At 33.2% G+C, this 16,286-nt stretch overlaps 2 long non-coding RNA genes across 2 annotated transcripts; both read right to left on the reverse strand.

Moving 5' to 3' along the window:
* Window positions 1-14: 14 nt before the first annotated feature.
* On the reverse strand, window positions 15-2,103 carry LOC119190060. Its single transcript, XR_005112754.1, has 2 exons — window positions 2,025-2,103; window positions 15-1,331 (listed from the first exon to the last, which is right to left on the reverse strand). It is a non-coding gene; the product is annotated as an uncharacterized LOC119190060 (long non-coding RNA).
* A 5,077-nt stretch (window positions 2,104-7,180) lies between these two features.
* Window positions 7,181-7,915, reverse strand: LOC115444908. The gene is made up of 2 exons (XR_003938768.2): window positions 7,776-7,915; window positions 7,181-7,539 (listed from the first exon to the last, which is right to left on the reverse strand). It is a non-coding gene; the product is annotated as an uncharacterized LOC115444908 (long non-coding RNA).
* Between the last annotated feature and the right edge of the window lie 8,371 nt (window positions 7,916-16,286).

Genomic DNA, 16,286 nt, shown 5'->3' on the forward strand with positions numbered 1-16,286 from the left:
AATCTATTTTCACATTTCAACTAACATTAAGACATGTTCCGCACAAGATATCCTAACATTTCTACATATTTTTTTTATTGTGAATATAAAATGTGGTTTTACTTAATTCGTAAACAGGCCCTAAGGCCTTGTCAATTCACTAATGCTAATTTGGCATGTCGCTGTATATATCTTGCATAGCTGTACAGTATTTTAGGTTACTTTCTGTGACGTTAGTGTACATGAGCCATTTGAGGATAATTTTAGAATCAGTCCCATCAGTAGTCAGATTGATCGTGTAATGTATAGTTTATTTTAAATCGTCAATCTGGAATAAACTGGTAGAGTTGTAGTGATGAGTCAATCTGAATCTTCTTTCTCGTCGTAATATCCTCCATGTCATTCCTCATCTCTAAATCATGTTTGTATTTAAAATTCTTTTAATATAATATAAAATATTATACAGGTTGTTAAATCTTGCTTTTGTAACCAAATATACTTAATATTCCTGCACGCAATTGGTTTAGTAATATTATTCTCAGCTCAGTTTTTCAGGAGACTGAAGTCAACCAGATTTATCGTCTATTGACAGCCAGCATTAATTTTGTTTGATGGAAGTGAATCTACTCTAAATGAATTGATGCCTAATTGATCGTCTAATAGCCCACTTAAATCAAAACAGCCCTGGGTTATTTGATAATAAATAAGGTACTATTAACAAAAGCACAATATAGTGTGAAATTAATGATAGTAAATTTATAAATAATCCGTAATATTGCCTGAAATTCTAGAACTTTGATTTTATATTCCACACATTGCTCCGAGATTATATTTTTTAATCTGAGGCTGTCTTGAAAACTATGCAGACCACAGGATATATTACAAAATTGTTGTATCACCTATGAAGTTATGATAAGTTATAGTGGAACAGATAATGATTACATGGATATTCTGTCATATTGATCATGCAATTTTTTAGACTTTTGTTGTGTCATATCGGCATATCCACTGCGTCATGTTTATTTCAGTAATTGATAACACGTATGAGATATAAAGATAAGCTGGATCTTATGGCACATACTCCACGTAGAGTGTGAGGCTGAACGCATGGCTATCTGTTCAATACGTTTGTTTTGATTTCTGGGATAATGTAAAATCTTGTTTAAGGAGCCAATCTTGGTTAAAAACAATCTTGTTCAGAACACGTCTCATGTCTAAGATGCAAATTTTTGCTAGATAATTGGATCATGCTCTAGGACGATCTCTTGTGGTATCTTGAGGGACGTGAGGGGTCTCGTTAGGTGGTGGACGGCAGGGCTTGTCTTCTTTTTTGTCTCCTGATCCTGACATATCTGTAAAAATGGGATATTTTAATATCAAGTTTCTTTTAGAAACTACAGGAACTTTGTTCATAAGTAGATAGAACTATTTATGATTTGTTGATGCGTATTATAAAGTTAATAAGTGTCAATTAACCTCGAAATATATTTATTTATTTAAGTCTAATATACGCTTACAGTGAAAGTATAGTAAAACGCGTATATTATGGTGACTAATAAAGTTGGAAACGTATTATCGATGAATATATGTAGCTCTAAACTCCGTCCGAGTTAAGGATCCATTTTAGGTTAAATGTTACTCAGTGTAATTTTCGAGGACGAGTAATAGTCTATGTCAACCTAAAGCAAACTATCAGTATCAATATTTTATCCAAATCTACCTTTAAGGTTCATATAAACCACCTTTAGGGTTTAAATAAACCTATAATAAAAAGTAGTTCTAGTAGTGGTAAAATTTATAGAACTGGAGTAGTAGTTGCCGAGATTAACACATTTCGACAAACTCCTTAGCTTTATTATATTAGTATAGAAAAGCAACAACAAGTACGTGTGGGAACCCCTTCCACATATTTGCATTGTTTTGTGCACTATATTTTCTTTAACGAATTTTATAGTATGTCATGATGTATTAAAGAAAAAATATTTAAAATGAAAAACAAAATGGGTTCCGGTATGATAACAAATAATAGACATAAAAGTAGTTACCGAAAATTTTAAAGTGCTCCTGTAGAATAAACTATCACTTGTCAAGAACACTTAGTAACTAAGGCTTGGATGGGGATCCCAGGTTTTATAGATGTAGTCTAGATAACAATAACAGATGTACAAGTTTTATCTTGAAAGAATTATCGCCTGAATTTTCTCTTACTTAGGATTTCCTTAACTACAAAAATCAAACTGAATTTAACTGATTCCTCATTAGTCGATAACGATATGATTAATGAGTTTTTGTGTTTTTATTTATCCAGATTTTATTTTATTGAACTCATACATAAAAGCGTGGATATTACTTATTATTTATTTTTAATAAATAAATCTATAAATGTGAATGGTCTAATAGAGCTAAAAAATAAAAGGTTTTTAACAATTATCGAATATTCTAAAAGTTAAGGTCCCTCGCACATTTTCTATGCTAAAAAAATTCAGCATAAATTAATTTTCATTTAAATAGCTACTCACTGTTTGGTAAAAGGAATGCACAATAAAATATACTTCTAATAGTTCAGTACACAATGTCTTCTCTTCAAAGAGAGCAAAACCTTAAATGAATTATTTTATAGTCGAATACACTGTAAATAAGTAGATGAATAAAAAAATGTGTCATCTTTTGTTGTCTCATTTGGTTTTTTTAATTTGTCCTCATATCGTACGTATGCTTCTCACGTACCCAAATCAGACTGTCGTCTTCTAACTGTCGTCATTACGGCCTTGATATAGATGCAGAATTCATGGGCTGTAGGTGAACTACGAAGACATTAAACTATATAGTTAGTCATAGATCGAATATCAGGGCCAAATTTTTGCTCCTAAAGTTATTACCAATTCGCAATAAATCGCTGTCTTATTTGAAATATCCGTATGACAAGATGCCATAACGTCCTTAGATATAGAGACAAAAATAATATATTTACAGAAAATATGCAAATATTAGCATTAAAAACATTTATGAAGTATTTTACATTGTTTTTTTGTTATTTCACGGTAGATTAAGTAACCATCACATAAGCGCAAAAAATTTCGTATGACAATCTTCTCAAGTCCGCTCTAGGTAAACTACGACAATTTATTTCAATTTGGTTTTACAATGTTGTGTTGGTTTTTTACTTCAGTTTGGGAAATCCCTAGGTAACGTTGACGTCAGATTAGCTGTGTGTCCTCAAATCTATAAGAATTCTCTTTTCCAAAATACGTAATAGCATGTATTACGCTGAATAAACATTGATGTTTAATAATGGCAAAAGGATTTAAACCTTTATTCTACTTTTAACAAGTTACGCAACTAGAAGTTAGTATCTCACATGATATTCACTCAGTATAAGTATTATTGTCAAATTGTAAAAAAGTCAAAGTCTCCCGCTTTATAGCCTCGTTAACCTGGCATTATTTAAGGCAAATAAGGGTAATTCGACTCTACATTTAACTCATTACATATACTTATTTTCTTTGAGTTACCTATAAACTCAATCCGAAACTTTCATAACATCTATAGTATACTGGGTGGATTTTTTAAGAGGAGGCAGAAGTGGTGCTACCTGTAGGTTAATCACTGTAGGTATCGGAAAAGTTATTATTGACTTCCAATTTTGAAAACATTTTGATTTGTTTTAGTTAAAATGTATTTCGTGAGATTGAAAGTGCTAAACTAAATTCCATCATGTTCCTAATTAACACTCCTTTTCTTTAAAACCGACCAACTTAATTTCAATTCCTTTGCGAGTGTTTTTGGGTGGCTATGATCCTTTACTTTATTGGATTCGCCACCTGCCCCTCTGTCAAGAATAAAGATTACAATAGAATTGCATGTAAATAAACTGATATGATATTTTCATGATTCACTTATGTTTACCCAATACCTAAATACATATTCTGATCAGTATACATATGGATAAATTTTATAAATTCTATTGAAATGTAATAAATCCCACAATATAAAAATCACTGTTTATGTAAATCATAACGTCACGAGAATATCCGTTTGCGAAATGAAGATGGAGTTTCCACTCGAGATAAGATGGACATGAAAATAAAGATATGTTACGTAGAGATATCACATCATAAATAAACCAGACATGGCAACGATACTGTCCTTTCATTATCATCACATAAGTTTATGGCCCTGTTGTCATTAATCAGGTGACACATCGTGCCGTCATAATGTCATAAATAGTAGGAATGTATCCAAAACTTGGTGTGCGTATATGTTCCATCGTCTGTATCGAATATCTTTACACAACTATCAGGTTCATGATACAATACAAAATACCTACAACAAACATGACATAGGTAAGCAATGGTTTATTTAGTTTCCATATATATTATAATTCTCTTTGCTATCCATGTTCCAGGAAGAGCTCCGTGCGCCACACACTATAAAATGTCCATAGAATTGCAGAATGACAATGAATTGAAATAAGTAGATGATACCGTGGTAACATTTATAACGGCTAATAATCAAGAGTTTTAGGACAATGCAATAAGGATCGTATCTATAAATATTAGTTAGCTAAGTACATAGCAAGGCTATGTATGCAGTGCCTACGCACTACGAAGGCGTAGAATAGAATGCGACGTTGTGATTGGTTAATAGAGATACAACTTTACTTGAGTCGGCTCTCAGATAAATATATCTAAATAAGACCGAAGAAAACTATAAAATTGTCGACACTATGCGTTTGGGCGCACTTTACGTCCTCATAGTATTATTTGTTAAAACGGGAGTGAATGTCTTTGGTTGAACTTAGGACTCGCCAGGCTTTGCCAAGTAGTGGCCCCTTACGTAGTGAAAGGCTGGTAGGTAAGCTAGGTTAGGGTCTTAATCATCCTCACCGGTGAGGATAGCGACGCGTTCTTCCCTTTATCTTTATTAAGATTATTTACATCTTTTTAATACTTCTTTCCTGTTAGCCCAAGCGGGCTTCTTTGTTTACTTTGTACTCATTCAGCTTTTTTATGTCTAATATTAAATATCTGTAGTTATATAGGCGACTTAATTTGAGTAATAATTAGATATTCTCATATACCTTGACTATCATAAGTGCAACTATGTTCGCCTACGTGATGAATAAAGCTTTTTATTTTATTTTAAAAGTCGTAATTCTTTTGTTGGTGTTTATAGTATCTATACTTAGACAACTTTTAGCAGACATTTAATGTTGGCTTTAACTTGCTTGCAACTCTATCCGTGTGAAAGCACTTTCCTAGGGTAAAAGGTCTATTGTTTATTTTTCCGTGATCGATGTCAATGTCTCATACTCCCCCGTACGCGCTATGCGTTAAAGGGGAAACGGGGAAAGGAAAACAACGTTTTCACTTCACGTATTAATATATTATATTATAAATAATTTTAGGTTTTTAAAGTATTTAACATATTTCAAGTATTTATAATTATAATAGAATTATAAAAACAAAACAAATTGAACAGTCACATATTTTCTATGAGTGTCAGCTAAGGCCTGAGGGTCCTGTTTACTATTTGCAGAAAATGATTTGTTTATATTTATTTATTTATTTGAACAGCCAACAAAACATACACCTTACATAGTTTGTTTTTTAACAATTCCATAAGTAATTGCTGCAGTGCTGTTTTAATTACAGGCTGTCACAGCATGACCATATTAAATACATAACAATAAACAATTGGCTGCACCATAAGTGCAGTATATTCTAAATATAAGACTGAATATAAAACTAAATTTAGGTTACAACAAGCGAGTTCAAACAACTATATCCAGACTGAATTGTTAATATAATTAATTTTAATAAGTTATTTTACCAGAGCTACAAAAATTTACTTGCTATAGTACGAGTGTTGCCAGCCGTAAAAAAAAAAATTATAATTAAATTATAACCCAACGTCAATGAAGTTACTGAGTTATGCTACTCACACACACTTCCATCCTCACGCCTTGCTATCTCCGATGGAGTAGGTACAGATACAACTAGTTCACTCACTTTTCGCCAAGCTTATTCCGTTCCATGTTATTGCAATAAGAAGCAAGTCTGTCCACATTGGGCATAAATTCCAGACTCCAGGCTAAAACTGAATAGAGAAATCTAAGGGCACTTAGCACATGGTCGCCGGGAGGGGAGAGCAAGTAGGTGCACGTGCACCCCCCAGCTCAGAAATAAATCATAAAAATATAAACCATTGAATGAATCTGCAACAAAAAAACTTAATGATATTATGTACTATAGTGCATAGGTGCAGATGCACCTATCTAAAACTAATCTTGGCGGTGCCCATGACTTAGCACGACCCGGGATTCGGACTCGTGACTTCCGGATGGCAATTAATACTCGTACCGTATATTGCAATAAAACTACATCGAGGTAATATCTGTGATGTTAATACAAATTGCATAATTATTATTTTTAATGTTGCACGCGATATTTTATAAATATTTTCAAAGCAATGCATTCCGCATTGTACTTTATGTGATACTGCCGTATTTATTTTACACGGCGCCGCGCCGTCTTCAGTCACGACATTGCTAAATGCTCAGCTTTAAATTTCACAAAATTCGTATTCTAGGGCGTACATACTTCGCACCCTTGAAATATATCCTCATTAAATACAAATTTAATTGAACTGTAGTGTAATTATCAAGGACATGTTTCAAGGGTGATTGTATAAAGATTGTTCCTTGTACAATAAAAAATACAATTTAAATATAGTTAAAGTGCGGCAGACTTGTAGGTCAAGGTCAAACTTCGACTTCTTGCGGTATGTGAACAAAAGGTTTCAAAACATTAAATTTTGGATAAACACAGAAAGGTATTAGGTTGGGTCTAAATGTATTTTTCAAAAGCGACGTACCTACTCATTATAAAAAATTTATAGCTTTCCTTAATTATAATACTTCTCACCTTTTCATGAATTATTAAATCAATATCAAGGTTCCAGTTTCTAGTATTTAGTCTATTGAATCTCGCCATGTCGTTATACAACAGGACGGAACCCTTCTCAATGAATCCAACTAATAAGAAGTAGATGAATAATTCAAGCAATAAGAATCGACCCGACATCCTAGCTTTGCCAGATGACCAATGTTTGTGACAAAGAATTGTAAAAACAAGAAGAATTCAGAAGGATGTCATGAAGACCACATTCAAATGGGTCGATTTTAAGTGAAAAACAATAATACATTAATTATAAGATTTTTATTATTAAATAAATTAACAAACAATAAAGTGTACAATATTCCTATACTTAAACAATAGCCGTATCAAAAAACAGCCGAGATTCCATTTCCTTAGCACAATATCGTTCGCTTAATGAGCATTGGAATCGAAAAATCGCGTTGGTGGTATTGTATTGCTGATTTTGCGAAGATTGGCTGCGGGCATGAAACAAGCGTTTGGTTGGAACGCGACCTGGGGCTGTGCAGGGGCTCCATAGCCAGGGTGGGGCTGATACATGGGCTTGGCAGGTCCACGAACCATGTAGTTGGATTGACCATAGCTCCAGTTGCCGGGGTAGTTTGATCCTGGACGATCCATTCTGAAAAGAAATATTTAGTATAATATCACAATATTAGAGAAAAGGTTGTGATGAAAAGTTCTCAGGAGTGACAAAGTAAAACTAAATAATAATAAATTATCATTGTTAAGACGAATAAAATATTTAAATCTGTCAACTCAAAGTAATATAGATTTTAAAACAGAATTTTATTATAAAGAAGTTTTTGAATACAATTCTAGCTCGATTTCAAATTTTATTATAATTTTGAAACTTACGTGATTTTTAAGAGTGATGAAAATACTTGGACAACGAGCTCTGTTTAGCGAAAGCTTGTTTACAATACTAAATAAGCATACGGCGCAATTGATATTTATACTGATTTTTTTATCTAATGTTTATTTATAGACTACAGGATGTGTTATCGGACAATCGTAACCTTTAATTTTGCCGGTGATACGCAGGTTATGATCCAGTATAAAAATAATATTGTTATTCAGATAAAAGAAACCTTTTCTAGTTTAATGTATAACAAAGATCTGGATCAAGATGAAAGAGATACATTTAAAGTTGTACCCAGTATGTATGTGTTATTTCGCATTACAAACACAATCATATCTACGGGTCTCCTTGCGCAGTAACTAAAACCCCAAAACATAACTACATTAAAAGTTCATCTGTCTCTGAGTTGAATGGTCTTATCCATTGCCAGAGTGACCAAGACAGTTCTTGAGTGGGAATTTTCGCAATACAAAATGGTGTCAATGTAGAATTCAGGTATATACTTATAAATATTATTGTTGGAATTTAAGTATCAATATTTTTTAAATTAAACTGTTGATAATTATATTGCCTTTGAGCTAAATCTCATTTATCAAAATAATTTAATTCGATTATTAAATACTAATTACCATATATTATCATTCTTGTGAACTTTGTGAAGGTCTACCAAATAAAGTCCAAGTAACCCTAAAACGTATTCTATATTTAGCAAAAATGAAGTAAACATTTATCAATGGCTTTAAATTATCTTATTTATATAATAATAAATAATATTTTTTCAATTGTCTTTTCTTTCGCAGATAAAACGTATCTTTTATTGAGGATTAAACCTTACTCTTTTGTTTCTTTAATGCATACCAAGATTTATGATACAGACGACACTTTCCTGTTATATAAATTTCTCGAGATAGCCAACATCAAAGGGCCCCATGATTAATTCTTCAAATATCGAAGTTTATCGTGCGGTATAGTCACGTATGTATGTACCGATGCATCTGATCTGCCAAAACATGTTGCGACAACGTATCAATTTAATAACTTTATGTATCACAACCAGTTTGATGCAGTTATCGTGTTTTATAAAAGAAAAAAATAAAGGTATTCGATTACCTAAATAATAGAAAACTGAATGGCTAGCCTAAGTTAAAAGAAAAGAAAAGAAGTGTCGGTAAACCAACGTAGAATACCTAACAGAATATCCTACAATATCAATGTCCGACGGAATAGCAAAATAAGGTCATGGGGGCCTATTCCGCCTACCAGGGCAAATCCGTATTTTTCACAATTACGGGCGTTCTAATCGAACTACAACTATCATAGGGGATTTAGGTAAATAGGGCATTTTTCGGTGCTTTTATCTGTACGACTATCAAGGTTAATTATTAAGTATTTGCAAAAAGACGGATTTGCCCGCGTTAATAAAATAGGGCCCCCTAACCTTACTTCAGTTACTTCAAGTCAGTTTTCTTGACAATAGCTCGCTTATTGAGCCGGATTTATATCAAAACCAATTGGTATTTATAGCAATATTCTGTGATGTGTAGAAGTTATCTTCTTTTTAAAGCATAAACCCACATTTAGTTGGAGCAGTTATTGCTAGATCTATCTAAATAAATCTTAAACTAGCTTACGAACAAGTGAATATAATTAAGGGATCTCCGTAATCAAATACAATACCAACAATATCAAAGAGATAGGCAACGATTTGCGATTAGGAAGGGAGTTGTTTGCTACTCCGGAAATCTCACTCATTATACGAACTGCAACACTAAAGTTTCGCTTCACGTAGTTTTACCGTGTGCCATTGATATTATTCCATTTCGAATTGAATTCATGCTGTAAGCATTGTATTATGTTTATAACGTCGCTGAATATAGGGCAACATTAAAATTAAAGAGTAAAATATAAAATAGGTGCCAATGTTCGTGTTTACTGACAGAACGCAATAAACGAGGTCATTGCACAAATATTAAAACCTTTCGAATAATGTGAGGCGTAAGGCGCTTTCTGCCGAAAATCTGTAAATAGATTGAGGAACACAAATATTTATTGATCATGTAAGTAATAGCAGTAATGATTGGTTGACAAAAAAAATATAACATAAGTATAATGTAAAATGTTACGTGCTTCGGATAGACAACTATTAACGTACGTACATATTTTATTAGTTTTATTGAAAGAAATTTATGCGCGAGTTGAAGACATACAAAATATGCATGTAGTATTATTATTGAGCCATTTTGTATACAGTCCTATTGAACTGTATTTTTAAGAGACCTATATTGTAGGTATAATTTTATATAATCATTTCCTGACCTATAAATTCTTATAGGCATAAAACATTTGATATCGTTCATTGTAACAATAATATAATCTTAAATCTTCTTAATCAAAATTATGCTATCTATATTAATTTCTTAGGAAATGTGATCGATATTATCTTGAATATTAAGTTAAATGCGTGCTGATAGTGGAATTATTAGTCATTAACAAACACATAAGTCAGTAACAACTGTTATTCACGATATTTCTACGAAAATAAAATAACAATAACAGAAATTGTCAGTTATTATGCAAGAGTATTCGAGTCAAAACAACTTGTTTATGTTGTTGAAAAAAGAAATATTTTTCAGATTTTATCGTGGTTTTGTTTATATTATACCAATGGTGAAGGGTGAAACGTTCTGAAAGGGAATCCGAAATAAAATAGAGGTACTAATACTAATCATAAATAGATTATAGCTCACTTTGCTGTGAATATTAATTATGTATTTATTAATAAAAATAAGCAGCGATAGCCTAGTTGGTTGTGAAACGGACTGCCGAGACGAATGTCCGCAGGTTCAAATACCAAGGCCAGACACCTCTGACGTTTCTAAAAAAAAATATGTGAGTTTTCTTTGTGAATTATCGCTTGCTTTAACGGTGAAGGAAAACGTCGTCAGGAAACCTGCATACCTGAGAAATTCTCTATACGAATTTTCGAGGGTGTGTGAAGTCTACCAATCCGCACTAGGCCAGCGTGGTGGACTAAGGCCTAATCCCTCTCAGTATTAGAGGAGGCCCGTGTCCAACAGAGGGACAGTATACAATACAAGGCTGATATTATATTATACTAGACATTTTGCAGATACGATTTTGTTCTTGGCACCGTCGAGAGAGACCAACCAGTTATAATCTTAATATAGCTATATACAAGATTTAGACAGGTATGTCTGTACGTTGGTGTTTGCGTTGGCTAATTGGAACGCGTCGTCGCCTGCGGGCGCGGTAGGGATGGTGATATCGATAGTCGATATTTTATTACGATACGCTCGCTTCCTACCGTATCAAGTGTTGTAATAAATAAAATACGATTTGTAATATCAGCCCTGTATTATGTACTGTCCCACTGTTGGGCACGGGCCTCTACTACTGAGATGGAATACTTAGGCCTTAGTCCACCACGCTGTAATGCGGGTTAGTAAACTTCACACACCCTCGAAAATTCCTAATAGAGAATTTCTCAGGTATGCAGGTTTCCTCACGATGGAAGAAACAGTTACAAAAGAAAAAGTAATTTTGACAGACGTTTGCAGCATGAAGTTTGGTTTCACAAGGTTTATATCTTCCAATATCAAGGATAGATTTGTTTTAAGACTTTAAAAAAGTTGCAAGTTCTCAATTCCATTGTATTTTTATTTGAAAGCGCTCGGCTTCCCGTATGATCAAATATAAATGTCATTAATGATTAATGATTTCTTGTGATTACGCGAATATTAGACATTAAAATTAAACTAATTATCATATTTGATTGCGGTTTTATATTTTAATTTTCTCCCGTCGTTTCGAAGAGTACAGCCTTCGTGGTCACGGGGGGGACTGAGTTGGTCATTCGCAAAGTCAAAGTTACAATATCTACCTTTATTCTACTACTAGCTATTGCCCGCGGCTCCGCCCGCGTTATAAAGTTTTTCAGGCTAAAGTTTTCCGTTATAAAAGTAGTAGTTTCCCGGTAGCCTATGTTCTTCCCAGGGTCTCAAACTGTCTCCATCCCAAATTTCATCTTAATACGTTAGGTAGTTTTTGAGTTTAACACGTTCAGGAAGACAGATGCAGCGGGGGACTTTGTTTTATAATATATTTATTAGAACTTTTTAAGAGGACAATCCCGTCATACATCATTATTGCATAACTTTAACCGTTTACGCAGCGCACGCAACGGAAGCTCTCAAACCTAATAAATTGTCCCCGTTTTTGCAACATGTTTCATTACTGCTCCGCTCCTATTGGTCATAGTGTGATGATATATAACCTATAGCATTCTACAAATAAAGGGCTATCCAGCACAAAACGAATCTTTCAGTTCAAACTGGTAGTTCCTGAGATTAGCCATTACTGCTGCGCTCCTATTGATCATAGCGTGATGATATATAAAATAGAGCACTCCACAAATAAAGGGTTATTCAACACAAAATGATTTTTTCAGTTCGAATCGATAGTTCCTGAGATTAGCCATTACTGCTCCGCTCCTATTGGGTATAGCGTGATGATATATAGCCTACAGCACTCCACGAACAAAGGGCTATACAACGCAAAAAGAGTTTTTCAGTTTGGACCCGTAGTTCCTGAGATTAGCCATTACTGCTCCACTCCCATTGGGTATAGCGTGATGATATATAGCCTATAGCACTCCACGAACAAAGGGCTATCCAACGCAAAAAGAATTTTTCAGTTTGGACCGATAGTTCCTGAGATTAGCGCGTTCAAACAAACAAACAAACTCTTCAGCTTTATATAATAGTATAGATTAAAATAAAAATAATTTGAATAGTTTGGTTATATAATATATTACAAAAGAGAATCCGGCAGGAATCGGGTTATATTGACCCTTCGCCACTGTATTATACAGTTTCCCCTGTGACCAAGAAGGCTGACGGTCATCGAAACGTCGGGAGAAAATTATAATATAACATTTTTATATTCGTGTAAACGTAAGAAATAATTTGTTTATGGGTTGAGCTCGAATTTAAACTATATACTAGTTATTTGTACTAGTTTTATCTTACAATAATACACGTGTATTACAGAGAAGACATGTATAATAACAATAAAATACAAAAATATTTATAAAACTAAAGGGAAGTTTAAGCATCTAACGGTTGATGTCATCATTCACAGAATAATATTACGTTTGCTTGTAAAAATTCAGTGATTAGACAATCGATAGCCATAAATTTTGTAAATACGTGTATGATAGTATTTTGAGTATTTTTTCCGCAAATTTATTTCTGCCGTCTAGTTGCAATGTGCAGTATTTTATGTGTCCAATAGTAAATGACGAGAAGAGCTAGTTCCAGGTCCAATAATAAGCGTTACGACAGCCTCAAAACAGTTGCAACTCTGTTCCCAGAAATTTCAACCTCACGTATAGTCTTTTTCCAAAATAAAAAATTGATGAAATTAATTAATGTAGATAAAGTAGAGGGGTCCTATACCGTCTACGGGGGCAAATCCGTCACTTTGCAATTACGGGCGTTTTAATTAAAATGCAGTTTTCATAGATGTATAGGTAAATAGGGAATTTTTGGCGCTTTTATCTAAAGATTAATATATGGCGAACAAAGCTAATAAGCTGTCTTTAGATTAGAACGCTCGTAATTTCTAAAAGGCGGATCCTGCCCTCGTAGACGGAATAAGACCCTCCGGTCTTAATAATATTTTAAGTTTTCCACAAAAACAAAGCTAAACAGCCTAAAACAATAAATTGAATAAAAATATAATTGATAAAAATAAAAAAGCCATGATTAAAAATAGTAATGTAGAATTAAACCTGTGCTATTCCGCAGCATTGTGGATGCGTAAAGCTGAATTTGAACGCATATTGAATGTGAAGTTGAATTCTCACACCTAGATTTCCCTCCCTTCAACCAATTTTAGCGGGCAAAATCTCAGATTAACCACGTTTCGAGTATTCTTAATAAGAATCAGAAATATTACGAAAAAAACTATGAAAACGTAAGAAATGTAGGTACTGCGGGGAATACCGTCTGAGTATAGTTTGAGAAGGATGAATGCATGGAGTCCAGATGGATTCGTAATACATTTCATATTTATACATGCAGTGATATATAAGTATAAGTAAGTGTAACACTTATAATACACGAGACGTAATACAACAAATAATTAGTAACCCTTCGATAATATAAAAATTCTAATTAATATTTATAAAAAGTTTTTTTCTTACAAGGCCAATATTCAATACTTAAGTATTATTACCGTTCACTGCACTTCGTATCATGCAATAAAGTTTCTTAATAATTCGAGTATTTACTTTTATCTTATCCTTCATAAACAATGTGAGATATTGCTACACTGGGTCCTTCCCCGAGAAAAAGGCTTTGAGAGATTTTTTTCATACTTGGCAGCGCGCGTGTTGCTAGAAGGATGCATATACAATAACGAATAATTTCCAAAAAAAATGAGGTCTTTTTTAAAATTTTAAACTATGATAATATTAATGTCTATTTAATAGTGTTGCTTGTAATTTAAAATGATGTGTACTTTAGGAGGAGGAGATGCACGAAATCATAAAATGTTTGTAACTTGTTATTATAATATTAATGAAGCTGTAACCGCCTTATATTTTTTTTTAAATCAAAGGAAAATATATTCTAGAAATATATGTTTATTTTTTAATCTAAGACGCATATTATTTAAATTATCAAGATTGTTACTACGATACGATTCTTATCTTATTCCTAATTAAATTATCATCCATCAAACCAATCACACCAATACGCAATCTAATTAAACTTTCCAATGTTGCAACCGCTTATTCAAATACATTATACCTAAACTTCTCTTTGAGTAAGAATAACATATTGGAACGGGAGAAGTATCTCTCTCTAGGCTCGCGGCAGCCGGTGTTTTGCTAGGATATTTTATAATTGCCTGGATGGCGACCACCTCCAACACAAGGTGTTATAACGCATCATAGTGGCCCATGAAAGTGTGTTACGTTCCAGGATCAGCCTGCGTATATCCGGTTCTAATAGACCGGCATAATCGTGTCGACTGTTAAGGGGTAATCATCTCTCGTCAGTAGACATTCTATTTGACCCCACTATACCTATCCTTAGGTGCAGTGGGGTTACTTTGGTGTGCTCGTATAAAAAATCCAGGTCAAGAAAAAAATATTTTATCAACACTTGGCGCCTATAGAAATAATAATAGCAAGAAATACGTTTCTTTCGTAAGAGAATAAGTTCAATAATGGTAAGTCACTTTTATCGTTTTGTGTACCAGATTTATAAGTTATAAAACTTAGCCAACCAAAATTAACACAAACTGTAATTGGCAGCGTCAACTTAACGATCTGACATAAAAATTGTAGCAATAATTGTATTAGGGAATAAATAAGTACATTCTTACACAATCTGGCTACTTATATTTGAAAATACTATAAATTTATGATTTACAATAGCCTAGATTCGATTCCCAGTGTCTATACATATACACATAGTAGACATTAAATTATCAATTTAGAATGTAGTACATAGGTAATAATTACCAAAACTATTGGTTTACGTAACGAAGAATTCTTTAGCATAATTTTTTTTTTTTTTTTTTTTTCTGGTCCCCCTATCCAGGACAAGGGATGTTTTTTATTTCTTTATTTTTTATTTTTATTGTTTTTTATATTTTTTGTTTGAAGAACATAACTTCTTAAATATCTTATATGCACCAGCATAATTAATATTAATGCAGGTTAGTCCGAATGCACACATAATAGTCTAAGAGCCCGTGAACCCCAGACCTTCGTTATTTTATAAAAGCTGAAAGTTTATCAGCGCATGCTTCCAACACAGATGACAACGATGGGCTATTATGAAGTTTGGGCTACAGTCGCTTTGGCAGGTACACGGTACTAAAGGTGTATCAATTGAAAGAATTGATTTTCGATCCTGCGCCGGTCACCTGCACAGGCTCAAAAATCTGCACAGGTCTGTTCCCACACACATTGCGGTCTATCGGCGCAGACATACCTGCACCGGTGAACCTTTCCGATGGACAAATTAATTTAGCGTAATTGGTAGGGTAGTTTACATTCTCAAAAATTTATTTCCTTGTTTGTTAGTTGATTATGGAATTATGTAAACAATATATAGATATGCTGTCGCAGAAATCGCGGTCAGTCATTTCCTTTTAGTGATTGATGTATTCCATTTTTATTTTTGAATATCTTCATCAGATATATTAAATAAGTACTAAAACTTCCCTCAAAAACATACATTTTAATAACGTAAATCTCGTCCAAATCGGATGAGCAGTTTTTGGGAAAATCGCGAACATACAAACATTCATACATGCTGGGCGAATACATAACCTCCTTTTTTAAAACCAATTAATAAATAACGAATGTTAACTATTACTAAGAACATAAATTGCTCAAAAAACCTACCAATCAACCTCAACATCTGCTACACAATAAGTTTTTATTGAAATAAGTAGAAATGAGACATAAT

This window comes from Manduca sexta, chromosome 21, assembly GCF_014839805.1.
Source record: "Manduca sexta isolate Smith_Timp_Sample1 chromosome 21, JHU_Msex_v1.0, whole genome shotgun sequence".
In the NCBI taxonomy this organism is placed as follows: Eukaryota; Metazoa; Arthropoda; class Insecta; order Lepidoptera; family Sphingidae; genus Manduca; species Manduca sexta.